The sequence below is a fragment of the Mytilus californianus genome, unplaced genomic scaffold (assembly GCF_021869535.1).
Source record: "Mytilus californianus isolate M0D057914Y unplaced genomic scaffold, xbMytCali1.0.p SCAF_2, whole genome shotgun sequence".
Taxonomy (NCBI): Eukaryota; Metazoa; Mollusca; class Bivalvia; order Mytilida; family Mytilidae; genus Mytilus; species Mytilus californianus.
In genome coordinates this window covers 67640165-67666685 of record NW_026262668.1, presented here as the reverse complement: position 1 = coordinate 67666685, position 26521 = coordinate 67640165, and the positions used below count along the sequence as shown (strand labels likewise).

At 34.5% G+C, this 26521-nt stretch overlaps 38 non-coding genes across 38 annotated transcripts; 19 read left to right on the top strand and 19 right to left on the bottom strand.

The window, feature by feature from the left end:
- The first annotated feature begins 369 nt into the window (after window positions 1-369).
- On the top strand, window positions 370-460 carry Trnam-cau (transfer RNA methionine (anticodon CAU)). The gene is given in 2 exon segments: window positions 370-406; window positions 425-460. It is a non-coding gene; the product is annotated as a tRNA-Met (tRNA).
- Window positions 461-2419: 1959 nt separating this feature from the next.
- Window positions 2420-2501, bottom strand: Trnal-aag (transfer RNA leucine (anticodon AAG)). Its single transcript has one exon. It is a non-coding gene; the product is annotated as a tRNA-Leu (tRNA).
- A 739-nt stretch (window positions 2502-3240) lies between these two features.
- Trnam-cau (transfer RNA methionine (anticodon CAU)) lies at window positions 3241-3331 on the top strand. The gene is given in 2 exon segments: window positions 3241-3277; window positions 3296-3331. It is a non-coding gene; the product is annotated as a tRNA-Met (tRNA).
- Window positions 3332-3616: 285 nt separating this feature from the next.
- Window positions 3617-3698, bottom strand: Trnal-aag (transfer RNA leucine (anticodon AAG)). Its single transcript has one exon. It is a non-coding gene; the product is annotated as a tRNA-Leu (tRNA).
- A 739-nt stretch (window positions 3699-4437) lies between these two features.
- Window positions 4438-4528, top strand: Trnam-cau (transfer RNA methionine (anticodon CAU)). Its single transcript is given in 2 exon segments — window positions 4438-4474; window positions 4493-4528. It is a non-coding gene; the product is annotated as a tRNA-Met (tRNA).
- Window positions 4529-4813: 285 nt separating this feature from the next.
- Trnal-aag (transfer RNA leucine (anticodon AAG)) lies at window positions 4814-4895 on the bottom strand. Its single transcript has one exon. It is a non-coding gene; the product is annotated as a tRNA-Leu (tRNA).
- Window positions 4896-5634: 739 nt separating this feature from the next.
- Trnam-cau (transfer RNA methionine (anticodon CAU)) lies at window positions 5635-5725 on the top strand. Its single transcript is given in 2 exon segments — window positions 5635-5671; window positions 5690-5725. It is a non-coding gene; the product is annotated as a tRNA-Met (tRNA).
- A 284-nt stretch (window positions 5726-6009) lies between these two features.
- Trnal-aag (transfer RNA leucine (anticodon AAG)) lies at window positions 6010-6091 on the bottom strand. Its single transcript has one exon. It is a non-coding gene; the product is annotated as a tRNA-Leu (tRNA).
- A 739-nt stretch (window positions 6092-6830) lies between these two features.
- Trnam-cau (transfer RNA methionine (anticodon CAU)) lies at window positions 6831-6921 on the top strand. The gene is given in 2 exon segments: window positions 6831-6867; window positions 6886-6921. It is a non-coding gene; the product is annotated as a tRNA-Met (tRNA).
- Window positions 6922-7205: 284 nt separating this feature from the next.
- Trnal-aag (transfer RNA leucine (anticodon AAG)) lies at window positions 7206-7287 on the bottom strand. Its single transcript has one exon. It is a non-coding gene; the product is annotated as a tRNA-Leu (tRNA).
- A 739-nt stretch (window positions 7288-8026) lies between these two features.
- Trnam-cau (transfer RNA methionine (anticodon CAU)) lies at window positions 8027-8117 on the top strand. The gene is given in 2 exon segments: window positions 8027-8063; window positions 8082-8117. It is a non-coding gene; the product is annotated as a tRNA-Met (tRNA).
- A 2211-nt stretch (window positions 8118-10328) lies between these two features.
- Window positions 10329-10410, bottom strand: Trnal-aag (transfer RNA leucine (anticodon AAG)). The gene has a single exon. It is a non-coding gene; the product is annotated as a tRNA-Leu (tRNA).
- A 740-nt stretch (window positions 10411-11150) lies between these two features.
- Window positions 11151-11241, top strand: Trnam-cau (transfer RNA methionine (anticodon CAU)). Its single transcript is given in 2 exon segments — window positions 11151-11187; window positions 11206-11241. It is a non-coding gene; the product is annotated as a tRNA-Met (tRNA).
- A 284-nt stretch (window positions 11242-11525) lies between these two features.
- Trnal-aag (transfer RNA leucine (anticodon AAG)) lies at window positions 11526-11607 on the bottom strand. The gene has a single exon. It is a non-coding gene; the product is annotated as a tRNA-Leu (tRNA).
- Window positions 11608-12346: 739 nt separating this feature from the next.
- On the top strand, window positions 12347-12437 carry Trnam-cau (transfer RNA methionine (anticodon CAU)). Its single transcript is given in 2 exon segments — window positions 12347-12383; window positions 12402-12437. It is a non-coding gene; the product is annotated as a tRNA-Met (tRNA).
- Window positions 12438-12721: 284 nt separating this feature from the next.
- On the bottom strand, window positions 12722-12803 carry Trnal-aag (transfer RNA leucine (anticodon AAG)). Its single transcript has one exon. It is a non-coding gene; the product is annotated as a tRNA-Leu (tRNA).
- Window positions 12804-13542: 739 nt separating this feature from the next.
- Window positions 13543-13633, top strand: Trnam-cau (transfer RNA methionine (anticodon CAU)). The gene is given in 2 exon segments: window positions 13543-13579; window positions 13598-13633. It is a non-coding gene; the product is annotated as a tRNA-Met (tRNA).
- Window positions 13634-13917: 284 nt separating this feature from the next.
- Trnal-aag (transfer RNA leucine (anticodon AAG)) lies at window positions 13918-13999 on the bottom strand. Its single transcript has one exon. It is a non-coding gene; the product is annotated as a tRNA-Leu (tRNA).
- Window positions 14000-14740: 741 nt separating this feature from the next.
- Window positions 14741-14831, top strand: Trnam-cau (transfer RNA methionine (anticodon CAU)). Its single transcript is given in 2 exon segments — window positions 14741-14777; window positions 14796-14831. It is a non-coding gene; the product is annotated as a tRNA-Met (tRNA).
- A 284-nt stretch (window positions 14832-15115) lies between these two features.
- Window positions 15116-15197, bottom strand: Trnal-aag (transfer RNA leucine (anticodon AAG)). Its single transcript has one exon. It is a non-coding gene; the product is annotated as a tRNA-Leu (tRNA).
- A 739-nt stretch (window positions 15198-15936) lies between these two features.
- Trnam-cau (transfer RNA methionine (anticodon CAU)) lies at window positions 15937-16027 on the top strand. The gene is given in 2 exon segments: window positions 15937-15973; window positions 15992-16027. It is a non-coding gene; the product is annotated as a tRNA-Met (tRNA).
- Window positions 16028-16311: 284 nt separating this feature from the next.
- On the bottom strand, window positions 16312-16393 carry Trnal-aag (transfer RNA leucine (anticodon AAG)). Its single transcript has one exon. It is a non-coding gene; the product is annotated as a tRNA-Leu (tRNA).
- A 739-nt stretch (window positions 16394-17132) lies between these two features.
- On the top strand, window positions 17133-17223 carry Trnam-cau (transfer RNA methionine (anticodon CAU)). The gene is given in 2 exon segments: window positions 17133-17169; window positions 17188-17223. It is a non-coding gene; the product is annotated as a tRNA-Met (tRNA).
- Window positions 17224-17507: 284 nt separating this feature from the next.
- On the bottom strand, window positions 17508-17589 carry Trnal-aag (transfer RNA leucine (anticodon AAG)). The gene has a single exon. It is a non-coding gene; the product is annotated as a tRNA-Leu (tRNA).
- Window positions 17590-18328: 739 nt separating this feature from the next.
- Window positions 18329-18419, top strand: Trnam-cau (transfer RNA methionine (anticodon CAU)). The gene is given in 2 exon segments: window positions 18329-18365; window positions 18384-18419. It is a non-coding gene; the product is annotated as a tRNA-Met (tRNA).
- Window positions 18420-18703: 284 nt separating this feature from the next.
- Trnal-aag (transfer RNA leucine (anticodon AAG)) lies at window positions 18704-18785 on the bottom strand. The gene has a single exon. It is a non-coding gene; the product is annotated as a tRNA-Leu (tRNA).
- Window positions 18786-19524: 739 nt separating this feature from the next.
- Window positions 19525-19615, top strand: Trnam-cau (transfer RNA methionine (anticodon CAU)). The gene is given in 2 exon segments: window positions 19525-19561; window positions 19580-19615. It is a non-coding gene; the product is annotated as a tRNA-Met (tRNA).
- Window positions 19616-19899: 284 nt separating this feature from the next.
- Trnal-aag (transfer RNA leucine (anticodon AAG)) lies at window positions 19900-19981 on the bottom strand. Its single transcript has one exon. It is a non-coding gene; the product is annotated as a tRNA-Leu (tRNA).
- A 739-nt stretch (window positions 19982-20720) lies between these two features.
- Window positions 20721-20811, top strand: Trnam-cau (transfer RNA methionine (anticodon CAU)). The gene is given in 2 exon segments: window positions 20721-20757; window positions 20776-20811. It is a non-coding gene; the product is annotated as a tRNA-Met (tRNA).
- Window positions 20812-21095: 284 nt separating this feature from the next.
- Trnal-aag (transfer RNA leucine (anticodon AAG)) lies at window positions 21096-21177 on the bottom strand. The gene has a single exon. It is a non-coding gene; the product is annotated as a tRNA-Leu (tRNA).
- Window positions 21178-21916: 739 nt separating this feature from the next.
- Window positions 21917-22007, top strand: Trnam-cau (transfer RNA methionine (anticodon CAU)). The gene is given in 2 exon segments: window positions 21917-21953; window positions 21972-22007. It is a non-coding gene; the product is annotated as a tRNA-Met (tRNA).
- Window positions 22008-22291: 284 nt separating this feature from the next.
- Window positions 22292-22373, bottom strand: Trnal-aag (transfer RNA leucine (anticodon AAG)). Its single transcript has one exon. It is a non-coding gene; the product is annotated as a tRNA-Leu (tRNA).
- Window positions 22374-23112: 739 nt separating this feature from the next.
- Window positions 23113-23203, top strand: Trnam-cau (transfer RNA methionine (anticodon CAU)). The gene is given in 2 exon segments: window positions 23113-23149; window positions 23168-23203. It is a non-coding gene; the product is annotated as a tRNA-Met (tRNA).
- Window positions 23204-23487: 284 nt separating this feature from the next.
- On the bottom strand, window positions 23488-23569 carry Trnal-aag (transfer RNA leucine (anticodon AAG)). Its single transcript has one exon. It is a non-coding gene; the product is annotated as a tRNA-Leu (tRNA).
- A 739-nt stretch (window positions 23570-24308) lies between these two features.
- On the top strand, window positions 24309-24399 carry Trnam-cau (transfer RNA methionine (anticodon CAU)). Its single transcript is given in 2 exon segments — window positions 24309-24345; window positions 24364-24399. It is a non-coding gene; the product is annotated as a tRNA-Met (tRNA).
- Window positions 24400-24683: 284 nt separating this feature from the next.
- On the bottom strand, window positions 24684-24765 carry Trnal-aag (transfer RNA leucine (anticodon AAG)). Its single transcript has one exon. It is a non-coding gene; the product is annotated as a tRNA-Leu (tRNA).
- A 739-nt stretch (window positions 24766-25504) lies between these two features.
- Window positions 25505-25595, top strand: Trnam-cau (transfer RNA methionine (anticodon CAU)). The gene is given in 2 exon segments: window positions 25505-25541; window positions 25560-25595. It is a non-coding gene; the product is annotated as a tRNA-Met (tRNA).
- A 284-nt stretch (window positions 25596-25879) lies between these two features.
- Window positions 25880-25961, bottom strand: Trnal-aag (transfer RNA leucine (anticodon AAG)). Its single transcript has one exon. It is a non-coding gene; the product is annotated as a tRNA-Leu (tRNA).
- Between the last annotated feature and the right edge of the window lie 560 nt (window positions 25962-26521).

The following is a 26521-nucleotide window of genomic DNA, read 5'->3' as shown; positions in this document are numbered from 1 at the left end:
ATTATAACGGCTTCAATGCTAACTGTGCTCACTGAAACGTGATTAATGCACGTGCAAAACGTTTTTTCGCTAACAACAAATAGTTTCCGCAGCATATTTTTTTAAAAGAGTTTTCTGTCATCACTATATACTTAATTTGCTCCTGGAGAAAAAAGAAATGGGGGGAAAAAACCCAAAACCATAAAAAGTATTTCAAAAACTAAAGAACTATAAAAATGAACAACCAACACAGCTCATTATGTTTTGAAATATGTTTCCTTTAAGAAAAAGATGTTTCTTTTTGCCCTACACTCACCTTGACAAGTAACTACAATGTTAATGGTAATGTTATGAAGTATTTACACCTTAAATTGAAGTTTTAGAACCATGGCCTCGGTAGCGCAGTAGGTAGCGCGTCAGTCTCATAATCACAAATGACAGAGCGATCTGAAGGTCGTGAGTTCGATCCTCACCCGGGGCATAGTTTTTTTCTCCCCCGTTACTCCTGTTTTCAAAGCATGAAAAAAGTCGAGTGCACCTTAATCGGATATAGACGTGTAATTTTCTACTCTTGTTATTGGGTTACTATTTCTTGTGGATTTGGATATAACCAGCCGGGATAAGTAAATGTGACTACCTAACAGTAATGTAAGTTGAAATACTGACATTTTTGAGAATTATGCTGTGCGTATTTGTTGTTTGGTAACTTTACTTTTTGCTGTGAAACGTTGAGGTACTTAAAAGGGAAATCATAATGGAAAAATTGCCAAAGCCTTTAGTTGCGTTAATTAACAGTATCATAGATGAATATGAACAATTTACATGGAATTCCAATTACCTTGGTGACAAAATGAGAATTTCATTGGTTTGGACAAGGGGTGATTCAATACACGTCAATAGAGGAATAAAGCATAAGTCCAGATCTAATAGAGACAGAGACAATAAAAGGATGAAAACATTGAAAGAAAGAATAGACAATACAGAAGACGACGTTGATAAGACACTTGATATTAACATCGATAATTCAGAAGTGGTAATGGATTCGGGTGATGATATGCTACACGATGGAAAGATTGATCTCCCATTAGTAGCCCCTAAACAAGTAAACATTACACCTGTAGTGAAAGTTGTTCAGCCGGGTAGTGTATCGCTGGACAAAACAATTAATAAGGACAATGAAATAACGGAAAGTATAGTGTGTCAAGGTTCGCGAACTGAACGGAATTTACACACGGATGTTAAGGATAAAGAAAATGGAGAAATAGACAAAATAAAAACTATCGCTCCGAAATTAATAATTACAGGGAAGAGTCCGTGTACAGATAGTCATTTTCAGAAAATAGTTTTTAGCAGACGATCAGAGGGAAGTTGTATTATAGGAAAATTAAAAAAGAGAGACACGGTAGTCATGTGTACTATAGGGAAACGTGGTGAATCTCGTCATATAAATTTAGAAACTGATAAAAAGGAATATGAAAACGCAATGTCTTACGTCAACAGATTTAGAGATATTAGAAAATCGGACGATGATGAAATTATTTGTTACGTTCGTGGTATTCCAAGGATGGAAAGATACGCAGAGATACATAGACTTTGTTTGTGGTGCTTTGATGAATAAACTGTTATCGGGGGGGGGGGGGGGGGGGGGGGGGACAATACATGTTGAATACGTGAAATAATTCTAAAATAATTCTTGTGATGTATCAAAATTCTGGTCTGGAAACCAACCGTTTTTTGTTTAAACAACGAACATTAATTAAAATCGATCATTTGCGTATTTACACATTTTGAGTTTCTTTCATCCTTGTAATAGTTGAACTATTGTTTTTTATTGTTTTATTTAAAAATTGAGAAAAAGTAAAAAAAAAAAAAAAAAGAGTAGAAGATTTAAGTATACACAAGTTCATTATCAGAGAGTTATGTTAGGGAAAAAATAAGTAAATATATAGATTGTAAAACTTAGAATATCATTCATTTCAGAGAAAGGACAGTAATTATTTACAATGTTTTCATGTATGTGTAATTGTAATTGTAATCTGTGATATGTATATACAAAGTGTGAATATAATAAAGATAAAAAAAAAAGCGCGTCAGTCTCATAATCACAAATGACAGAGCGATCTGAAGGTCGTGAGTTCGATCCTCACCCGGGGCATAGTTTTTTTCTCCCCCGTTACTCCTGTTTTCAAAGCATTTCGAATAGTTGTGAAAACCTGTATTATACGTGTAACCAGTTATTCTTCTGCAATGCTAGTCATGAATTTTTAACTGCATGTAGATAGCGTTCAGAATTTGAAATACGTAAATGAAACATGATAATTGTGTTCTATCTATGATTAAAACAAGATCTTCAATGTATTAATCTTTTATGCATTAAAATTTTCGTCAATAAATGCAAAAATCGATAAATTGATTCCTAACTTACTTAAAAAAAATCACTTGGCAGCGGTGGGATTCGAACCCACGCCTCCGAGGAGACTGGTGCCTTAAACCAGCGCCTTAGACCGCTCGGCCACGCTACCGACGCTTACTATTGCAGCTTAATCAAGGTATCATTCGTTTACATTATTTACAACTGACAAAATATGTCTTACAGGCATAAAATACGAAATGTTACGTAGCAACATGTTTTTTTTCTCTTTCCAAAATTAAATTATTATTCTGTCCTAATACTATTGATATCTAGCACAATGCATATTAAATTCTATCATTTCGCTTCTCTATCTTAACAGAGTTATCTATGATTTGACTATATATGGTAACATGGACTTAATTTGGCTTAGAATTTGATATTAGTACTCACAAGTAACGTCATACAGGAGGGCGGTTTTCACTATTTCAAATTGGATGAATTAGACTATAGTACATTTTGACCGCGCGAAAATCGTTGAAATTATAACGGCTTCAATGCTAACTGTGCTCACTGAAACGTGATTAATGCACGTGCAAAACGTTTTTTCGCTAACAACAAATAGTTTCCGCAGCATATTTTTTTAAAAGAGTTTTCTGTCATCACTATATACTTAATTTGCTCCTGGAGAAAAAAGAAATGGGGGGAAAAAACCCAAAACCATAAAAAGTATTTCAAAAACTAAAGAACTATAAAAATGAACAACCAACACAGCTCATTATGTTTTGAAATATGTTTCCTTTAAGAAAAAGATGTTTCTTTTTGCCCTACACTCACCTTGACAAGTAACTACAATGTTAATGGTAATGTTATGAAGTATTTACACCTTAAATTGAAGTTTTAGAACCATGGCCTCGGTAGCGCAGTAGGTAGCGCGTCAGTCTCATAATCACAAATGACAGAGCGATCTGAAGGTCGTGAGTTCGATCCTCACCCGGGGCATAGTTTTTTTCTCCCCCGTTACTCCTGTTTTCAAAGCATTTCGAATAGTTGTGAAAACCTGTATTATACGTGTAACCAGTTATTCTTCTGCAATGCTAGTCATGAATTTTTAACTGCATGTAGATAGCGTTCAGAATTTGAAATACGTAAATGAAACATGATAATTGTGTTCTATCTATGATTAAAACAAGATCTTCAATGTATTAATCTTTTATGCATTAAAATTTTCGTCAATAAATGCAAAAATCGATAAATTGATTCCTAACTTACTTAAAAAAAATCACTTGGCAGCGGTGGGATTCGAACCCACGCCTCCGAGGAGACTGGTGCCTTAAACCAGCGCCTTAGACCGCTCGGCCACGCTACCGACGCTTACTATTGCAGCTTAATCAAGGTATCATTCGTTTACATTATTTACAACTGACAAAATATGTCTTACAGGCATAAAATACGAAATGTTACGTAGCAACATGTTTTTTTTCTCTTTCCAAAATTAAATTATTATTCTGTCCTAATACTATTGATATCTAGCACAATGCATATTAAATTCTATCATTTCGCTTCTCTATCTTAACAGAGTTATCTATGATTTGACTATATATGGTAACATGGACTTAATTTGGCTTAGAATTTGATATTAGTACTCACAAGTAACGTCATACAGGAGGGCGGTTTTCACTATTTCAAATTGGATGAATTAGACTATAGTACATTTTGACCGCGCGAAAATCGTTGAAATTATAACGGCTTCAATGCTAACTGTGCTCACTGAAACGTGATTAATGCACGTGCAAAACGTTTTTTCGCTAACAACAAATAGTTTCCGCAGCATATTTTTTTAAAAGAGTTTTCTGTCATCACTATATACTTAATTTGCTCCTGGAGAAAAAAGAAATGGGGGGGAAAAACCCAAAACCATAAAAAGTATTTCAAAAACTAAAGAACTATAAAAATGAACAACCAACACAGCTCATTTTGTTTTGAAATATGTTTCCTTTAAGAAAAAGATGTTTCTTTTTGCCCTACACTCACCTTGACAAGTAACTACAATGTTAATGGTAATGTTATGAAGTATTTACACCTTAAATTGAAGTTTTAGAACCATGGCCTCGGTAGCGCAGTAGGTAGCGCGTCAGTCTCATAATCACAAATGACAGAGCGATCTGAAGGTCGTGAGTTCGATCCTCACCCGGGGCATAGTTTTTTTCTCCCCCGTTACTCCTGTTTTCAAAGCATTTCGAATAGTTGTGAAAACCTGTATTATACGTGTAACCAGTTATTCTTCTGCAATGCTAGTCATGAATTTTTAACTGCATGTAGATAGCGTTCAGAATTTGAAATACGTAAATGAAACATGATAATTGTGTTCTATCTATGATTAAAACAAGATCTTCAATGTATTAATCTTTTATGCATTAAAATTTTCGTCAATAAATGCAAAAATCGATAAATTGATTCCTAACTTACTTAAAAAAAATCACTTGGCAGCGGTGGGATTCGAACCCACGCCTCCGAGGAGACTGGTGCCTTAAACCAGCGCCTTAGACCGCTCGGCCACGCTACCGACGCTTACTATTGCAGCTTAATCAAGGTATCATTCGTTTACATTATTTACAACTGACAAAATATGTCTTACAGGCATAAAATACGAAATGTTACGTAGCAACATGTTTTTTTTCTCTTTCCAAAATTAAATTATTATTCTGTCCTAATACTATTGATATCTAGCACAATGCATATTAAATTCTATCATTTCGCTTCTCTATCTTAACAGAGTTATCTATGATTTGACTATATATGGTAACATGGACTTAATTTGGCTTAGAATTTGATATTAGTACTCACAAGTAACGTCATACAGGAGGGCGGTTTTCACTATTTCAAATTGGATGAATTAGACTATAGTACATTTTGACCGCGCGAAAATCGTTGAAATTATAACGGCTTCAATGCTAACTGTGCTCACTGAAACGTGATTAATGCACGTGCAAAACGTTTTTTCGCTAACAACAAATAGTTTCCGCAGCATATTTTTTTAAAAGAGTTTTCTGTCATCACTATATACTTAATTTGCTCCTGGAGAAAAAAGAAATGGGGGGAAAAAACCCAAAACCATAAAAAGTATTTCAAAAACTAAAGAACTATAAAAATGAACAACCAACACAGCTCATTATGTTTTGAAATATGTTTCCTTTAAGAAAAAGATGTTTCTTTTTGCCCTACACTCACCTTGACAAGTAACTACAATGTTAATGGTAATGTTATGAAGTATTTACACCTTAAATTGAAGTTTTAGAACCATGGCCTCGGTAGCGCAGTAGGTAGCGCGTCAGTCTCATAATCACAAATGACAGAGCGATCTGAAGGTCGTGAGTTCGATCCTCACCCGGGGCATAGTTTTTTTCTCCCCCGTTACTCCTGTTTTCAAAGCATTTCGAATAGTTGTGAAAACCTGTATTATACGTGTAACCAGTTATTCTTCTGCAATGCTAGTCATGAATTTTTAACTGCATGTAGATAGCGTTCAGAATTTGAAATACGTAAATGAAACATGATAATTGTGTTCTATCTATGATTAAAACAAGATCTTCAATGTATTAATCTTTTATGCATTAAAATTTTCGTCAATAAATGCAAAAATCGATAAATTGATTCCTAACTTACTTAAAAAAATCACTTGGCAGCGGTGGGATTCGAACCCACGCCTCCGAGGAGACTGGTGCCTTAAACCAGCGCCTTAGACCGCTCGGCCACGCTACCGACGCTTACTATTGCAGCTTAATCAAGGTATCATTCGTTTACATTATTTACAACTGACAAAATATGTCTTACAGGCATAAAATACGAAATGTTACGTAGCAACATGTTTTTTTTCTCTTTCCAAAATTAAATTATTATTCTGTCCTAATACTATTGATATCTAGCACAATGCATATTAAATTCTATCATTTCGCTTCTCTATCTTAACAGAGTTATCTATGATTTGACTATATATGGTAACATGGACTTAATTTGGCTTAGAATTTGATATTAGTACTCACAAGTAACGTCATACAGGAGGGCGGTTTTCACTATTTCAAATTGGATGAATTAGACTATAGTACATTTTGACCGCGCGAAAATCGTTGAAATTATAACGGCTTCAATGCTAACTGTGCTCACTGAAACGTGATTAATGCACGTGCAAAACGTTTTTTCGCTAACAACAAATAGTTTCCGCAGCATATTTTTTTAAAAGAGTTTTCTGTCATCACTATATACTTAATTTGCTCCTGGAGAAAAAAGAAATGGGGGGAAAAAACCCAAAACCATAAAAAGTATTTCAAAAACTAAAGAACTATAAAAATGAACAACCAACACAGCTCATTATGTTTTGAAATATGTTTCCTTTAAGAAAAAGATGTTTCTTTTTGCCCTACACTCACCTTGACAAGTAACTACAATGTTAATGGTAATGTTATGAAGTATTTACACCTTAAATTGAAGTTTTAGAACCATGGCCTCGGTAGCGCAGTAGGTAGCGCGTCAGTCTCATAATCACAAATGACAGAGCGATCTGAAGGTCGTGAGTTCGATCCTCACCCGGGGCATAGTTTTTTTCTCCCCCGTTACTCCTGTTTTCAAAGCATTTCGAATAGTTGTGAAAACCTGTATTATACGTGTAACCAGTTATTCTTCTGCAATGCTAGTCATGAATTTTTAACTGCATGTAGATAGCGTTCAGAATTTGAAATACGTAAATGAAACATGATAATTGTGTTCTATCTATGATTAAAACAAGATCTTCAATGTATTAATCTTTTATGCATTAAAATTTTCGTCAATAAATGCAAAAATCGATAAATTGATTCCTAACTTACTTAAAAAAATCACTTGGCAGCGGTGGGATTCGAACCCACGCCTCCGAGGAGACTGGTGCCTTAAACCAGCGCCTTAGACCGCTCGGCCACGCTACCGACGCTTACTATTGCAGCTTAATCAAGGTATCATTCGTTTACATTATTTACAACTGACAAAATATGTCTTACAGGCATAAAATACGAAATGTTACGTAGCAACATGTTTTTTTTCTCTTTCCAAAATTAAATTATTATTCTGTCCTAATACTATTGATATCTAGCACAATGCATATTAAATTCTATCATTTCGCTTCTCTATCTTAACAGAGTTATCTATGATTTGACTATATATGGTAACATGGACTTAATTTGGCTTAGAATTTGATATTAGTACTCACAAGTAACGTCATACAGGAGGGCGGTTTTCACTATTTCAAATTGGATGAATTAGACTATAGTACATTTTGACCGCGCGAAAATCGTTGAAATTATAACGGCTTCAATGCTAACTGTGCTCACTGAAACGTGATTAATGCACGTGCAAAACGTTTTTTCGCTAACAACAAATAGTTTCCGCAGCATATTTTTTTAAAAGAGTTTTCTGTCATCACTATATACTTAATTTGCTCCTGGAGAAAAAAGAAATGGGGGGAAAAAACCCAAAACCATAAAAAGTATTTCAAAAACTAAAGAACTATAAAAATGAACAACCAACACAGCTCATTATGTTTTGAAATATGTTTCCTTTAAGAAAAAGATGTTTCTTTTTGCCCTACACTCACCTTGACAAGTAACTACAATGTTAATGGTAATGTTATGAAGTATTTACACCTTAAATTGAAGTTTTAGAACCATGGCCTCGGTAGCGCAGTAGGTAGCGCGTCAGTCTCATAATCACAAATGACAGAGCGATCTGAAGGTCGTGAGTTCGATCCTCACCCGGGGCATAGTTTTTTTCTCCCCCGTTACTCCTGTTTTTAAAGCATTTCGAATAGTTGTGAAAACCTGTATTATACGTGTAACCAGTTATTCTTCTGCAATGCTAGTCATGAATTTTTAACTGCATGTAGATAGCGTTCAGAATTTGAAATACGTAAATGAAACATGATAATTGTGTTCTATCTATGATTAAAACAAGATCTTCAATGTATTAATCTTTTATGCATTAAAATTTTCGTCAATAAATGCAAAAATCGATAAATTGATTCCTAAATCGATAAATTGATTCCTAACTTACTTAAAAAAAATGAAAAAAGTCGAGTGCACCTTAAACGGATATAGACGTGTAATTTTCTACTCCTGGTATTGGGTTATTATTTCTAGTGGATTTGGATATAACCAGCCGGAATTAGTAAATGTGACTATCTAACAGTAATGTAAGTTGAAATACTGACATTTTTGAGAATTATACTGCGCTTATTTGTTGTTTTGTGAACTTTACTTTTTGCTGTGAAACGTTGAGGTACTTAAGAGGGAAATCATAATGGAAAGGTTGCCAAAGCCTTTAGTTGCATTAATCAACAGTATCATAGATGAATATGAACAATTTACATGGAATTCCAATTACTTAGGTGACAAAATGAGAATTTCATTGGTTTGGACAAGGGGTGATTCAATACACGTTAATAGAGGAATAAAGCATAAGTCCAGATCTAATAGAGACAGAGACAATAAAAGGATGAAAACATGGAAAGAAAGAATAGACAATACAGAAGACAACGTTGATAAGACACTTGATATTAACATCGATAATTCAGAAGTGATAATGGATTCGTGTGATGATATGCTACATGATGGTAAAATAGATCTCCCAATAGTAGCCCCCGCCGAACAGGTAAACATTACACCTGTAGTGAAAGTTGTTCAGCCGGTTAGTGTATCGCTGGACAAAACAATCAATAAGGACAATGAAATAACGGAAAGAATAGTGTGTCAAGGTTCGCGAACTGAACGGAATTTACACACGGATGTTAAGGACATAGAATATGAAGAAATAGACAAAATAAAAACTATCGCTTCGAAATTAATAATCACAGGGAAGAGTCCGTGTACAGATAGTCATTTTCAGAAAATTGTTTATAACAGACGATCAGACGGAAGTTGTATAATAGGAAAATTAAAAAAGAGAGACACGGTAGTTATGTGTAATATAGCGAAACGTGGTGAATTTTGTCATATTAATTTGGAAACCGATAAAAAGGAATATGAAAACGCAATGTATTACGTCAACAGATTTAGAGACGTTAGAAAATCGGACGATGATGATATTAAGTGTTACGTTCGTGATATTCCAAGGATAGAAAGATATGCAGAGAAATATAGACTTTGTTTGTGGTGTTTTGATGAATAATCTGCTATAGGGGAGAAAACAATACATGTTGAAAACGTGAAATAATTCTAAAATAATTTTTGTGATGTATCAAAATTCTGGTCTGGATACCAACCGTTTTTTGTTTAACCAATGAACATCAATTAAAATAGATCATTTGCGTATTTACACATTCAGTATTTTTTTTTTCTCTCTTTCTTGTAATAGTTGAACTGTTGGTTTTATTGTTTTATTTAAAAATTGAGAAAAAGTCAAAAAAAAAAAAAGTAGAAGATGTAAATATAGACAAGTTCATTATCAGACAGTCAAGTTAGTGACAAATATTAACGCAATATATTAATTGTAAAATATAGAATATCATTCATTTCAGAGAAAGGACAATAATTATTTACAATGTTTTCATTTATGTGTAATTGTAATTGTAACCGGTGATATGTATATACAAAGTGTGAATATAATAAAGATAAAAAAAAAAGCGCGTCAGTCTCATAATCACAAATGACAGAGCGATCTGAAGGTCGTGAGTTCGATCCTCACCCGGGGCATAGTTTTTTTCTCCCCCGTTACTCCTGTTTTCAAAGCATTTCGAATAGTTGTGAAAACCTGTATTATACGTGTAACCAGTTATTCTTCTGCAATGCTAGTCATGAATTTTTAACTGCATGTAGATAGCGTTCAGAATTTGAAATACGTAAATGAAACATGATAATTGTGTTCTATCTATGATTAAAACAAGATCTTCAATGTATTAATCTTTTATGCATTAAAATTTTCGTCAATAAATGCAAAAATCGATAAATTGATTCCTAACTTACTTAAAAAAATCACTTGGCAGCGGTGGGATTCGAACCCACGCCTCCGAGGAGACTGGTGCCTTAAACCAGCGCCTTAGACCGCTCGGCCACGCTACCGACGCTTACTATTGCAGCTTAATCAAGGTATCATTCGTTTACATTATTTACAACTGACAAAATATGTCTTACAGGCATAAAATACGAAATGTTACGTAGCAACATGTTTTTTTTTCTCTTTCCAAAATTAAATTATTATTCTGTCCTAATACTATTGATATCTAGCACAATGCATATTAAATTCTATCATTTCGCTTCTCTATCTTAACAGAGTTATCTATGATTTGACTATATATGGTAACATGGACTTAATTTGGCTTAGAATTTGATATTAGTACTCACAAGTAACGTCATACAGGAGGGCGGTTTTCACTATTTCAAATTGGATGAATTAGACTATAGTACATTTTGACCGCGCGAAAATCGTTGAAATTATAACGGCTTCAATGCTAACTGTGCTCACTGAAACGTGATTAATGCACGTGCAAAACGTTTTTTCGCTAACAACAAATAGTTTCCGCAGCATATTTTTTTAAAAGAGTTTTCTGTCATCACTATATACTTAATTTGCTCCTGGAGAAAAAAGAAATGGGGGGAAAAAACCCAAAACCATAAAAAGTATTTCAAAAACTAAAGAACTATAAAAATGAACAACCAACACAGCTCATTATGTTTTGAAATATGTTTCCTTTAAGAAAAAGATGTTTCTTTTTGCCCTACACTCACCTTGACAAGTAACTACAATGTTAATGGTAATGTTATGAAGTATTTACACCTTAAATTGAAGTTTTAGAACCATGGCCTCGGTAGCGCAGTAGGTAGCGCGTCAGTCTCATAATCACAAATGACAGAGCGATCTGAAGGTCGTGAGTTCGATCCTCACCCGGGGCATAGTTTTTTTCTCACCCGTTACTCCTGTTTTCAAAGCATTTCGAATAGTTGTGAAAACCTGTATTATACGTGTAACCAGTTATTCTTCTGCAATGCTAGTCATGAATTTTTAACTGCATGTAGATAGCGTTCAGAATTTGAAATACGTAAATGAAACATGATAATTGTGTTCTATCTATGATTAAAACAAGATCTTCAATGTATTAATCTTTTATGCATTAAAATTTTCGTCAATAAATGCAAAAATCGATAAATTGATTCCTAACTTACTTAAAAAAATCACTTGGCAGCGGTGGGATTCGAACCCACGCCTCCGAGGAGACTGGTGCCTTAAACCAGCGCCTTAGACCGCTCGGCCACGCTACCGACGCTTACTATTGCAGCTTAATCAAGGTATCATTCGTTTACATTATTTACAACTGACAAAATATGTCTTACAGGCATAAAATACGAAATGTTACGTAGCAACATGTTTTTTTTCTCTTTCCAAAATTAAATTATTATTCTGTCCTAATACTATTGATATCTAGCACAATGCATATTAAATTCTATCATTTCGCTTCTCTATCTTAACAGAGTTATCTATGATTTGACTATATATGGTAACATGGACTTAATTTGGCTTAAAATTTGATATTAGTACTCACAAGTAACGTCATACAGGAGGGCGGTTTTCACTATTTCAAATTGGATGAATTAGACTATAGTACATTTTGACCGCGCGAAAATCGTTGAAATTATAACGGCTTCAATGCTAACTGTGCTCACTGAAACGTGATTAATGCACGTGCAAAACGTTTTTTCGCTAACAACAAATAGTTTCCGCAGCATATTTTTTTAAAAGAGTTTTCTGTCATCACTATATACTTAATTTGCTCCTGGAGAAAAAAGAAATGGGGGGAAAAAACCCAAAACCATAAAAAGTATTTCAAAAACTAAAGAACTATAAAAATGAACAACCAACACAGCTCATTATGTTTTGAAATATGTTTCCTTTAAGAAAAAGATGTTTCTTTTTGCCCTACACTCACCTTGACAAGTAACTACAATGTTAATGGTAATGTTATGAAGTATTTACACCTTAAATTGAAGTTTTAGAACCATGGCCTCGGTAGCGCAGTAGGTAGCGCGTCAGTCTCATAATCACAAATGACAGAGCGATCTGAAGGTCGTGAGTTCGATCCTCACCCGGGGCATAGTTTTTTTCTCCCCCGTTACTCCTGTTTTCAAAGCATTTCGAATAGTTGTGAAAACCTGTATTATACGTGTAACCAGTTATTCTTCTGCAATGCTAGTCATGAATTTTTAACTGCATGTAGATAGCGTTCAGAATTTGAAATACGTAAATGAAACATGATAATTGTGTTCTATCTATGATTAAAACAAGATCTTCAATGTATTAATCTTTTATGCATTAAAATTTTCGTCAATAAATGCAAAAATCGATAAATTGATTCCTAACTTACTTAAAAAAATCACTTGGCAGCGGTGGGATTCGAACCCACGCCTCCGAGGAGACTGGTGCCTTAAACCAGCGCCTTAGACCGCTCGGCCACGCTACCGACGCTTACTATTGCAGCTTAATCAAGGTATCATTCGTTTACATTATTTACAACTGACAAAATATGTCTTACAGGCATAAAATACGAAATGTTATGTAGCAACATGTTTTTTTTCTCTTTCCAAAATTAAATTATTATTCTGTCCTAATACTATTGATATCTAGCACAATGCATATTAAATTCTATCATTTCGCTTCTCTATCTTAACAGAGTTATCTATGATTTGACTATATATGGTAACATGGACTTAATTTGGCTTAGAATTTGATATTAGTACTCACAAGTAACGTCATACAGGAGGGCGGTTTTCACTATTTCAAATTGGATGAATTAGACTATAGTACATTTTGACCGCGCGAAAATCGTTGAAATTATAACGGCTTCAATGCTAACTGTGCTCACTGAAACGTGATTAATGCACGTGCAAAACGTTTTTTCGCTAACAACAAATAGTTTCCGCAGCATATTTTTTTAAAAGAGTTTTCTGTCATCACTATATACTTAATTGGCTCCTGGAGAAAAAAGAAATGGGGGGAAAAAACCCAAAACCATAAAAAGTATTTCAAAAACTAAAGAACTATAAAAATGAACAACCAACACAGCTCATTATGTTTTGAAATATGTTTCCTTTAAGAAAAAGATGTTTCTTTTTGCCCTACACTCACCTTGACAAGTAACTACAATGTTAATGGTAATGTTATGAAGTATTTACACCTTAAATTGAAGTTTTAGAACCATGGCCTCGGTAGCGCAGTAGGTAGCGCGTCAGTCTCATAATCACAAATGACAGAGCGATCTGAAGGTCGTGAGTTCGATCCTCACCCGGGGCATAGTTTTTTTCTCCCCCGTTACTCCTGTTTTCAAAGCATTTCGAATAGTTGTGAAAACCTGTATTATACGTGTAACCAGTTATTCTTCTGCAATGCTAGTCATGAATTTTTAACTGCATGTAGATAGCGTTCAGAATTTGAAATACGTAAATGAAACATGATAATTGTGTTCTATCTATGATTAAAACAAGATCTTCAATGTATTAATCTTTTATGCATTAAAATTTTCGTCAATAAATGCAAAAATCGATAAATTGATTCCTAACTTACTTAAAAAAATCACTTGGCAGCGGTGGGATTCGAACCCACGCCTCCGAGGAGACTGGTGCCTTAAACCAGCGCCTTAGACCGCTCGGCCACGCTACCGACGCTTACTATTGCAGCTTAATCAAGGTATCATTCGTTTACATTATTTACAACTGACAAAATATGTCTTACAGGCATAAAATACGAAATGTTACGTAGCAACATGTTTTTTTTCTCTTTCCAAAATTAAATTATTATTCTGTCCTAATACTATTGATATCTAGCACAATGCATATTAAATTCTATCATTTCGCTTCTCTATCTTAACAGAGTTATCTATGATTTGACTATATATGGTAACATGGACTTAATTTGGCTTAGAATTTGATATTAGTACTCACAAGTAACGTCATACAGGAGGGCGGTTTTCACTATTTCAAATTGGATGAATTAGACTATAGTACATTTTGACCGCGCGAAAATCGTTGAAATTATAACGGCTTCAATGCTAACTGTGCTCACTGAAACGTGATTAATGCACGTGCAAAACGTTTTTTCGCTAACAACAAATAGTTTCCGCAGCATATTTTTTTAAAAGAGTTTTCTGTCATCACTATATATACTTAATTGGCTCCTGGAGAAAAAAGAAATGGGGGGAAAAAACCCAAAACCATAAAAAGTATTTCAAAAACTAAAGAACTATAAAAATGAACAACCAACACAGCTCATTATGTTTTGAAATATGTTTCCTTTAAGAAAAAGATGTTTCTTTTTGCCCTACACTCACCTTGACAAGTAACTACAATGTTAATGGTAATGTTATGAAGTATTTACACCTTAAATTGAAGTTTTAGAACCATGGCCTCGGTAGCGCAGTAGGTAGCGCGTCAGTCTCATAATCACAAATGACAGAGCGATCTGAAGGTCGTGAGTTCGATCCTCACCCGGGGCATAGTTTTTTTCTCCCCCGTTACTCCTGTTTTCAAAGCATTTCGAATAGTTGTGAAAACCTGTATTATACGTGTAACCAGTTATTCTTCTGCAATGCTAGTCATGAATTTTTAACTGCATGTAGATAGCGTTCAGAATTTGAAATACGTAAATGAAACATGATAATTGTGTTCTATCTATGATTAAAACAAGATCTTCAATGTATTAATCTTTTATGCATTAAAATTTTCGTCAATAAATGCAAAAATCGATAAATTGATTCCTAACTTACTTAAAAAAATCACTTGGCAGCGGTGGGATTCGAACCCACGCCTCCGAGGAGACTGGTGCCTTAAACCAGCGCCTTAGACCGCTCGGCCACGCTACCGACGCTTACTATTGCAGCTTAATCAAGGTATCATTCGTTTACATTATTTACAACTGACAAAATATGTCTTACAGGCATAAAATACGAAATGTTACGTAGCAACATGTTTTTTTTCTCTTTCCAAAATTAAATTATTATTCTGTCCTAATACTATTGATATCTAGCACAATGCATATTAAATTCTATCATTTCGCTTCTCTATCTTAACAGAGTTATCTATGATTTGACTATATATTGTAACATGGACTTAATTTGGCTTAGAATTTGATATTAGTACTCACAAGTAACGTCATACAGGAGGGCGGTTTTCACTATTTCAAATTGGATGAATTAGACTATAGTACATTTTGACCGCGCGAAAATCGTTGAAATTATAACGGCTTCAATGCTAACTGTGCTCACTGAAACGTGATTAATGCACGTGCAAAACGTTTTTTCGCTAACAACAAATAGTTTCCGCAGCATATTTTTTTAAAAGAGTTTTCTGTCATCACTATATACTTAATTGGCTCCTGGAGAAAAAAGAAATGGGGGGAAAAAACCCAAAACCATAAAAAGTATTTCAAAAACTAAAGAACTATAAAAATGAACAACCAACACAGCTCATTATGTTTTGAAATATGTTTCCTTTAAGAAAAAGATGTTTCTTTTTGCCCTACACTCACCTTGACAAGTAACTACAATGTTAATGGTAATGTTATGAAGTATTTACACCTTAAATTGAAGTTTTAGAACCATGGCCTCGGTAGCGCAGTAGGTAGCGCGTCAGTCTCATAATCACAAATGACAGAGCGATCTGAAGGTCGTGAGTTCGATCCTCACCCGGGGCATAGTTTTTTTCTCCCCCGTTACTCCTGTTTTCAAAGCATTTCGAATAGTTGTGAAAACCTGTATTATACGTGTAACCAGTTATTCTTCTGCAATGCTAGTCATGAATTTTTAACTGCATGTAGATAGCGTTCAGAATTTGAAATACGTAAATGAAACATGATAATTGTGTTCTATCTATGATTAAAACAAGATCTTCAATGTATTAATCTTTTATGCATTAAAATTTTCGTCAATAAATGCAAAAATCGATAAATTGATTCCTAACTTACTTAAAAAAATCACTTGGCAGCGGTGGGATTCGAACCCACGCCTCCGAGGAGACTGGTGCCTTAAACCAGCGCCTTAGACCGCTCGGCCACGCTACCGACGCTTACTATTGCAGCTTAATCAAGGTATCATTCGTTTACATTATTTACAACTGACAAAATATGTCTTACAGGCATAAAATACGAAATGTTACGTAGCAACATGTTTTTTTTCTCTTTCCAAAATTAAATTATTATTCTGTCCTAATACTATTGATATCTAGCACAATGCATATTAAATTCTATCATTTCGCTTCTCTATCTTAACAGAGTTATCTATGATTTGACTATATATGGTAACATGGACTTAATTTGGCTTAGAATTTGATATTAGTACTCACAAGTAACGTCATACAGGAGGGCGGTTTTCACTATTTCAAATTGGATGAATTAGACTATAGTACATTTTGACCGCGCGAAAATCGTTGAAATTATAACGGCTTCAATGCTAACTGTGCTCACTGAAACGTGATTAATGCACGTGCAAAACGTTTTTTCGCTAACAACAAATAGTTTCCGCAGCATATTTTTTTAAAAGAGTTTTCTGTCATCACTATATACTTAATTGGCTCCTGGAGAAAAAAGAAATGGGGGGAAAAAACCCAAAACCATAAAAAGTATTTCAAAAACTAAAGAACTATAAAAATGAACAACCAACACAGCTCATTATGTTTTGAAATATGTTTCCTTTAAGAAAAAGATGTTTCTTTTTGCCCTACACTCACCTTGACAAGTAACTACAATGTTAATGGTAATGTTATGAAGTATTTACACCTTAAATTGAAGTTTTAGAACCATGGCCTCGGTAGCGCAGTAGGTAGCGCGTCAGTCTCATAATCACAAATGACAGAGCGATCTGAAGGTCGTGAGTTCGATCCTCACCCGGGGCATAGTTTTTTTCTCCCCCGTTACTCCTGTTTTCAAAGCATTTCGAATAGTTGTGAAAACCTGTATTATACGTGTAACCAGTTATTCTTCTGCAATGCTAGTCATGAATTTTTAACTGCATGTAGATAGCGTTCAGAATTTGAAATACGTAAATGAAACATGATAATTGTGTTCTATCTATGATTAAAACAAGATCTTCAATGTATTAATCTTTTATGCATTAAAATTTTCGTCAATAAATGCAAAAATCGATAAATTGATTCCTAACTTACTTAAAAAAATCACTTGGCAGCGGTGGGATTCGAACCCACGCCTCCGAGGAGACTGGTGCCTTAAACCAGCGCCTTAGACCGCTCGGCCACGCTACCGACGCTTACTATTGCAGCTTAATCAAGGTATCATTCGTTTACATTATTTACAACTGACAAAATATGTCTTACAGGCATAAAATACGAAATGTTACGTAGCAACATGTTTTTTTTCTCTTTCCAAAATTAAATTATTATTCTGTCCTAATACTATTGATATCTAGCACAATGCATATTAAATTCTATCATTTCGCTTCTCTATCTTAACAGAGTTATCTATGATTTGACTATATATGGTAACATGGACTTAATTTGGCTTAGAATTTGATATTAGTACTCACAAGTAACGTCATACAGGAGGGCGGTTTTCACTATTTCAAATTGGATGAATTAGACTATAGTACATTTTGACCGCGCGAAAATCGTTGAAATTATAACGGCTTCAATGCTAACTGTGCTCACTGAAACGTGATTAATGCACGTGCAAAACGTTTTTTCGCTAACAACAAATAGTTTCCGCAGCATATTTTTTTAAAAGAGTTTTCTGTCATCACTATATACTTAATTGGCTCCTGGAGAAAAAAGAAATGGGGGGAAAAAACCCAAAACCATAAAAAGTATTTCAAAAACTAAAGAACTATAAAAATGAACAACCAACACAGCTCATTATGTTTTGAAATATGTTTCCTTTAAGAAAAAGATGTTTCTTTTTGCCCTACACTCACCTTGACAAGTAACTACAATGTTAATGGTAATGTTATGAAGTATTTACACCTTAAATTGAAGTTTTAGAACCATGGCCTCGGTAGCGCAGTAGGTAGCGCGTCAGTCTCATAATCACAAATGACAGAGCGATCTGAAGGTCGTGAGTTCGATCCTCACCCGGGGCATAGTTTTTTTCTCCCCCGTTACTCCTGTTTTCAAAGCATTTCGAATAGTTGTGAAAACCTGTATTATACGTGTAACCAGTTATTCTTCTGCAATGCTAGTCATGAATTTTTAACTGCATGTAGATAGCGTTCAGAATTTGAAATACGTAAATGAAACATGATAATTGTGTTCTATCTATGATTAAAACAAGATCTTCAATGTATTAATCTTTTATGCATTAAAATTTTCGTCAATAAATGCAAAAATCGATAAATTGATTCCTAACTTACTTAAAAAAATCACTTGGCAGCGGTGGGATTCGAACCCACGCCTCCGAGGAGACTGGTGCCTTAAACCAGCGCCTTAGACCGCTCGGCCACGCTACCGACGCTTACTATTGCAGCTTAATCAAGGTATCATTCGTTTACATTATTTACAACTGACAAAATATGTCTTACAGGCATAAAATACGAAATGTTACGTAGCAACATGTTTTTTTTCTCTTTCCAAAATTAAATTATTATTCTGTCCTAATACTATTGATATCTAGCACAATGCATATTAAATTCTATCATTTCGCTTCTCTATCTTAACAGAGTTATCTATGATTTGACTATATATGGTAACATGGACTTAATTTGGCTTAGAATTTGATATTAGTACTCACAAGTAACGTCATACAGGAGGGCGGTTTTCACTATTTCAAATTGGATGAATTAGACTATAGTACATTTTGACCGCGCGAAAATCGTTGAAATTATAACGGCTTCAATGCTAACTGTGCTCACTGAAACGTGATTAATGCACGTGCAAAACGTTTTTTCGCTAACAACAAATAGTTTCCGCAGCATATTTTTTTAAAAGAGTTTTCTGTCATCACTATATACTTAATTGGCTCCTGGAGAAAAAAGAAATGGGGGGAAAAAACCCAAAACCATAAAAAGTATTTCAAAAACTAAAGAACTATAAAAATGAACAACCAACACAGCTCATTATGTTTTGAAATATGTTTCCTTTAAGAAAAAGATGTTTCTTTTTGCCCTACACTCACCTTGACAAGTAACTACAATGTTAATGGTAATGTTATGAAGTATTTACACCTTAAATTGAAGTTTTAGAACCATGGCCTCGGTAGCGCAGTAGGTAGCGCGTCAGTCTCATAATCACAAATGACAGAGCGATCTGAAGGTCGTGAGTTCGATCCTCACCCGGGGCATAGTTTTTTTCTCCCCCGTTACTCCTGTTTTCAAAGCATTTCGAATAGTTGTGAAAACCTGTATTATACGTGTAACCAGTTATTCTTCTGCAATGCTAGTCATGAATTTTTAACTGCATGTAGATAGCGTTCAGAATTTGAAATACGTAAATGAAACATGATAATTGTGTTCTATCTATGATTAAAACAAGATCTTCAATGTATTAATCTTTTATGCATTAAAATTTTCGTCAATAAATGCAAAAATCGATAAATTGATTCCTAACTTACTTAAAAAAATCACTTGGCAGCGGTGGGATTCGAACCCACGCCTCCGAGGAGACTGGTGCCTTAAACCAGCGCCTTAGACCGCTCGGCCACGCTACCGACGCTTACTATTGCAGCTTAATCAAGGTATCATTCGTTTACATTATTTACAACTGACAAAATATGTCTTACAGGCATAAAATACGAAATGTTACGTAGCAACATGTTTTTTTTCTCTTTCCAAAATTAAATTATTATTCTGTCCTAATACTATTGATATCTAGCACAATGCATATTAAATTCTATCATTTCGCTTCTCTATCTTAACAGAGTTATCTATGATTTGACTATATATGGTAACATGGACTTAATTTGGCTTAGAATTTGATATTAGTACTCACAAGTAACGTCATACAGGAGGGCGGTTTTCACTATTTCAAATTGGATGAATTAGACTATAGTACATTTTGACCGCGCGAAAATCGTTGAAATTATAACGGCTTCAATGCTAACTGTGCTCACTGAAACGTGATTAATGCACGTGCAAAACGTTTTTTCGCTAACAACAAATAGTTTCCGCAGCATATTTTTTTAAAAGAGTTTTCTGTCATCACTATATACTTAATTGGCTCCTGGAGAAAAAAGAAATGGGGGGAAAAAACCCAAAACCATAAAAAGTATTTCAAAAACTAAAGAACTATAAAAATGAACAACCAACACAGCTCATTATGTTTTGAAATATGTTTCCTTTAAGAAAAAGATGTTTCTTTTTGCCCTACACTCACCTTGACAAGTAACTACAATGTTAATGGTAATGTTATGAAGTATTTACACCTTAAATTGAAGTTTTAGAACCATGGCCTCGGTAGCGCAGTAGGTAGCGCGTCAGTCTCATAATCACAAATGACAGAGCGATCTGAAGGTCGTGAGTTCGATCCTCACCCGGGGCATAGTTTTTTTCTCCCCCGTTACTCCTGTTTTCAAAGCATTTCGAATAGTTGTGAAAACCTGTATTATACGTGTAACCAGTTATTCTTCTGCAATGCTAGTCATGAATTTTTAACTGCATGTAGATAGCGTTCAGAATTTGAAATACGTAAATGAAACATGATAATTGTGTTCTATCTATGATTAAAACAAGATCTTCAATGTATTAATCTTTTATGCATTAAAATTTTCGTCAATAAATGCAAAAATCGATAAATTGATTCCTAACTTACTTAAAAAAATCACTTGGCAGCGGTGGGATTCGAACACACGCCTCCGAGGAGACTGGTGCCTTAAACCAGCGCCTTAGACCGCTCGGCCACGCTACCGACGCTTACTATTGCAGCTTAATCAAGGTATCATTCGTTTACATTATTTACAACTGACAAAATATGTCTTACAGGCATAAAATACGAAATGTTACGTAGCAACATGTTTTTTTTCTCTTTCCAAAATTAAATTATTATTCTGTCCTAATACTATTGATATCTAGCACAATGCATATTAAATTCTATCATTTCGCTTCTCTATCTTAACAGAGTTATCTATGATTTGACTATATATGGTAACATGGACTTAATTTGGCTTAGAATTTGATATTAGTACTCACAAGTAACGTCATACAGGAGGGCGGTTTTCACTATTTCAAATTGGATGAATTAGACTATAGTACATTTTGACCGCGCGAAAATCGTTGAAATTATAACGGCTTCAATGCTAACTGTGCTCACTGAAACGTGATTAATGCACGTGCAAAACGTTTTTTCGCTAACAACAAATAGTTTCCGCAGCATATTTTTTTAAAAGAGTTTTCTGTCATCACTATATACTTAATTGGCTCCTGGAGAAAAAAGAAATGGGGGGAAAAAACCCAAAACCATAAAAAGTATTTCAAAAACTAAAGAACTATAAAAATGAACAACCAACACAGCTCATTATGTTTTGAAATATGTTTCCTTTAAGAAAAAGATGTTTCTTTTTGCCCTACACTCACCTTGACAAGTAACTACAATGTTAATGGTAATGTTATGAAGTATTTACACCTTAAATTGAAGTTTTAGAACCATGGCCTCGGTAGCGCAGTAGGTAGCGCGTCAGTCTCATAATCACAAATGACAGAGCGATCTGAAGGTCGTGAGTTCGATCCTCACCCGGGGCATAGTTTTTTTATCCCCCGTTACTCCTGTTTTCAAAGCATTTCGAATAGTTGTGAAAACCTGTATTATACGTGTAACCAGTTATTCTTCTGCAATGCTAGTCATGAATTTTTAACTGCATGTAGATAGCGTTCAGAATTTGAAATACGTAAATGAAACATGATAATTGTGTTCTATCTATGATTAAAACAAGATCTTCAATGTATTAATCTTTTATGCATTAAAATTTTCGTCAATAAATGCAAAAATCGATAAATTGATTCCTAACTTACTTAAAAAAATCACTTGGCAGCGGTGGGATTCGAACCCACGCCTCCGAGGAGACTGGTGCCTTAAACCAGCGCCTTAGACCGCTCGGCCACGCTACCGACGCTTACTATTGCAGCTTAATCAAGGTATCATTCGTTTACATTATTTACAACTGACAAAATATGTCTTACAGGCATAAAATACGAAATGTTACGTAGCAACATGTTTTTTTTCTCTTTCCAAAATTAAATTATTATTCTGTCCTAATACTATTGATATCTAGCACAATGCATATTAAATTCTATCATTTCGCTTCTCTATCTTAACAGAGTTATCTATGATTTGACTATATATGGTAACATGGACTTAATTTGGCTTAGAATTTGATATTAGTACTCACAAGTAACGTCATACAGGAGGGCGGTTTTCACTATTTCAAATTGGATGAATTAGACTATAGTACATTTTGACCGCGCGAAAATCGTTGAAATTATAACGGCTTCAATGCTAACTGTGCTCACTGAAACGTGATTAATGCACGTGCAAAACGTTTTTTCGCTAACAACAAATAGTTTCCGCAGCATATTTTTTTAAAAGAGTTTTCTGTCATCACTATATACTTAATTGGCTCCTGGAGAAAAAAGAAATGGGGGGAAAAAACCCAAAACCATAAAAAGTATTTCAAAAACTAAAGAACTATAAAAATGAACAACCAACACAGCTCATTATGTTTTGAAATATGTTTCCTTTAAGAAAAAGATGTTTCTTTTTGCCCTACACTCACCTTGACAAGTAACTACAATGTTAATGGTAATGTTATGAAGTATTTACACCTTAAATTGAAGTTTTAGAACCATGGCCTCGGTAGCGCAGTAGGTAGCGCGTCAGTCTCATAATCACAAATGACAGAGCGATCTGAAGGTCGTGAGTTCGATCCTCACCCGGGGCATAGTTTTTTTCTCCCCCGTTACTCCTGTTTTCAAAGCATTTCGAATAGTTGTGAAAACCTGTATTATACGTGTAACCAGTTATTCTTCTGCAATGCTAGTCATGAATTTTTAACTGCATGTAGATAGCGTTCAGAATTTGAAATACGTAAATGAAACATGATAATTGTGTTCTATCTATGATTAAAACAAGATCTTCAATGTATTAATCTTTTATGCATTAAAATTTTCGTCAATAAATGCAAAAATCGATAAATTGATTCCTAACTTACTTAAAAAAATCACTTGGCAGCGGTGGGATTCGAACCCACGCCTCCGAGGAGACTGGTGCCTTAAACCAGCGCCTTAGACCGCTCGGCCACGCTACCGACGCTTACTATTGCAGCTTAATCAAGGTATCATTCGTTTACATTATTTACAACTGACAAAATATGTCTTACAGGCATAAAATACGAAATGTTACGTAGCAACATGTTTTTTTTCTCTTTCCAAAATTAAATTATTATTCTGTCCTAATACTATTGATATCTAGCACAATGCATATTAAATTCTATCATTTCGCTTCTCTATCTTAACAGAGTTATCTATGATTTGACTATATATGGTAACATGGACTTAATTTGGCTTAGAATTTGATATTAGTACTCACAAGTAACGTCATACAGGAGGGCGGTTTTCACTATTTCAAATTGGATGAATTAGACTATAGTACATTTTGACCGCGCGAAAATCGTTGAAATTATAACGGCTTCAATGCTAACTGTGCTCACTGAAACGTGATTAATGCACGTGCAAAACGTTTTTTCGCTAACAACAAATAGTTTCCGCAGCATATTTTTTTAAAAGAGTTTTCTGTCATCACTATATACTTAATTGGCTCCTGGAGAAAAAAGAAATGGGGGGAAAAAACCCAAAACCATAAAAAGTATTTCAAAAACTAAAGAACTATAAAAATGAACAACCAACACAGCTCATTATGTTTTGAAATATGTTTCCTTTAAGAAAAAGATGTTTCTTTTTGCCCTACACTCACCTTGACAAGTAACTACAATGTTAATGGTAATGTTATGAAGTATTTACACCTTAAATTGAAATTTTAGAACCATGGCCTCGGTAGCGCAGTAGGTAGCGCGTCAGTCTCATAATCACAAATGACAGAGCGATCTGAAGGTCGTGAGTTCGATCCTCACCCGGGGCATAGTTTTTTTATCCCCCGTTACTCCTGTTTTCAAAGCATTTCGAATAGTTGTGAAAACCTGTATTATACGTGTAACCAGTTATTCTTCTGCAATGCTAGTCATGAATTTTTAACTGCATGTAGATAGCGTTCAGAATTTGAAATACGTAAATGAAACATGATAATTGTGTTCTATCTATGATTAAAACAAGATCTTCAATGTATTAATCTTTTATGCATTAAAATTTTCGTCAATAAATGCAAAAATCGATAAATTGATTCCTAACTTACTTAAAAAAATCACTTGGCAGCGGTGGGATTCGAACCCACGCCTCCGAGGAGACTGGTGCCTTAAACCAGCGCCTTAGACCGCTCGGCCACGCTACCGACGCTTACTATTGCAGCTTAATCAAGGTATCATTCGTTTACATTATTTACAACTGACAAAATATGTCTTACAGGCATAAAATACGAAATGTTACGTAGCAACATGTTTTTTTTCTCTTTCCAAAATTAAATTATTATTCTGTCCTAATACTATTGATATCTAGCACAATGCATATTAAATTCTATCATTTCGCTTCTCTATCTTAACAGAGTTATCTATGATTTGACTATATATGGTAACATGGACTTAATTTGGCTTAGAATTTGATATTAGTACTCACAAGTAACGTCATACAGGAGGGCGGTTTTCACTATTTCAAATTGGATGAATTAGACTATAGTACATTTTGACCGCGCGAAAATCGTTGAAATTATAACGGCTTCAATGCTAACTGTGCTCACTGAAACGTGATTAATGCACGTGCAAAACGTTTTTTCGCTAACAACAAATAGTTTCCGCAGCATATTTTTTTAAAAGAGTTTTCTGTCATCACTATATACTTAATTGGCTCCTGGAGAAAAAAGAAATGGGGGGAAAAAACCCAAAACCATAAAAAGTATTTCAAAAACTAAAGAACTATAAAAATGAACAACCAACACAGCTCATTATGTTTTGAAATATGTTTCCTTTAAGAAAAAGATGTTTCTTTTTGCCCTACACTCACCTTGACAAGTAACTACAATGTTAATGGTAATGTTATGAAGTATTTACACCTTAAATTGAAGTTTTAGAACCATGGCCTCGGTAGCGCAGTAGGTAGCGCGTCAGTCTCATAATCACAAATGACAGAGCGATCTGAAGGTCGTGAGTTCGATCCTCACCCGGGGCATAGTTTTTTTATCCCCCGTTACTCCTGTTTTCAAAGCATTTCGAATAGTTGTGAAAACCTGTATTATACGTGTAACCAGTTATTCTTCTGCAATGCTAGTCATGAATTTTTAACTGCATGTAGATAGCGTTCAGAATTTGAAATACGTAAATGAAACATGATAATTGTGTTCTATCTATGATTAAAACAAGATCTTCAATGTATTAATCTTTTATGCATTAAAATTTTCGTCAATAAATGCAAAAATCGATAAATTGATTCCTAACTTACTTAAAAAAATCACTTGGCAGCGGTGGGATTCGAACCCACGCCTCCGAGGAGACTGGTGCCTTAAACCAGCGCCTTAGACCGCTCGGCCACGCTACCGACGCTTACTATTGCAGCTTAATCAAGGTATCATTCGTTTACATTATTTACAACTGACAAAATATGTCTTACAGGCATAAAATACGAAATGTTACGTAGCAACATGTTTTTTTTCTCTTTCCAAAATTAAATTATTATTCTGTCCTAATACTATTGATATCTAGCACAATGCATATTAAATTCTATCATTTCGCTTCTCTATCTTAACAGAGTTATCTATGATTTGACTATATATGGTAACATGGACTTAATTTGGCTTAGAATTTGATATTAGTACTCACAAGTAACGTCATACAGGAGGGCGGTTTTCACTATTTCAAATTGGATGAATTAGACTATAGTACATTTTGACCGCGCGAAAATCGTTGAAATTATAACGGCTTCAATGCTAACTGTGCTCACTGAAACGTGATTAATGCACGTGCAAAACGTTTTTTCGCTAACAACAAATAGTTTCCGCAGCATATTTTTTTAAAAGAGTTTTCTGTCATCACTATATACTTAATTGGCTCCTGGAGAAAAAAGAAATGGGGGGAAAAAACCCAAAACCATAAAAAGTA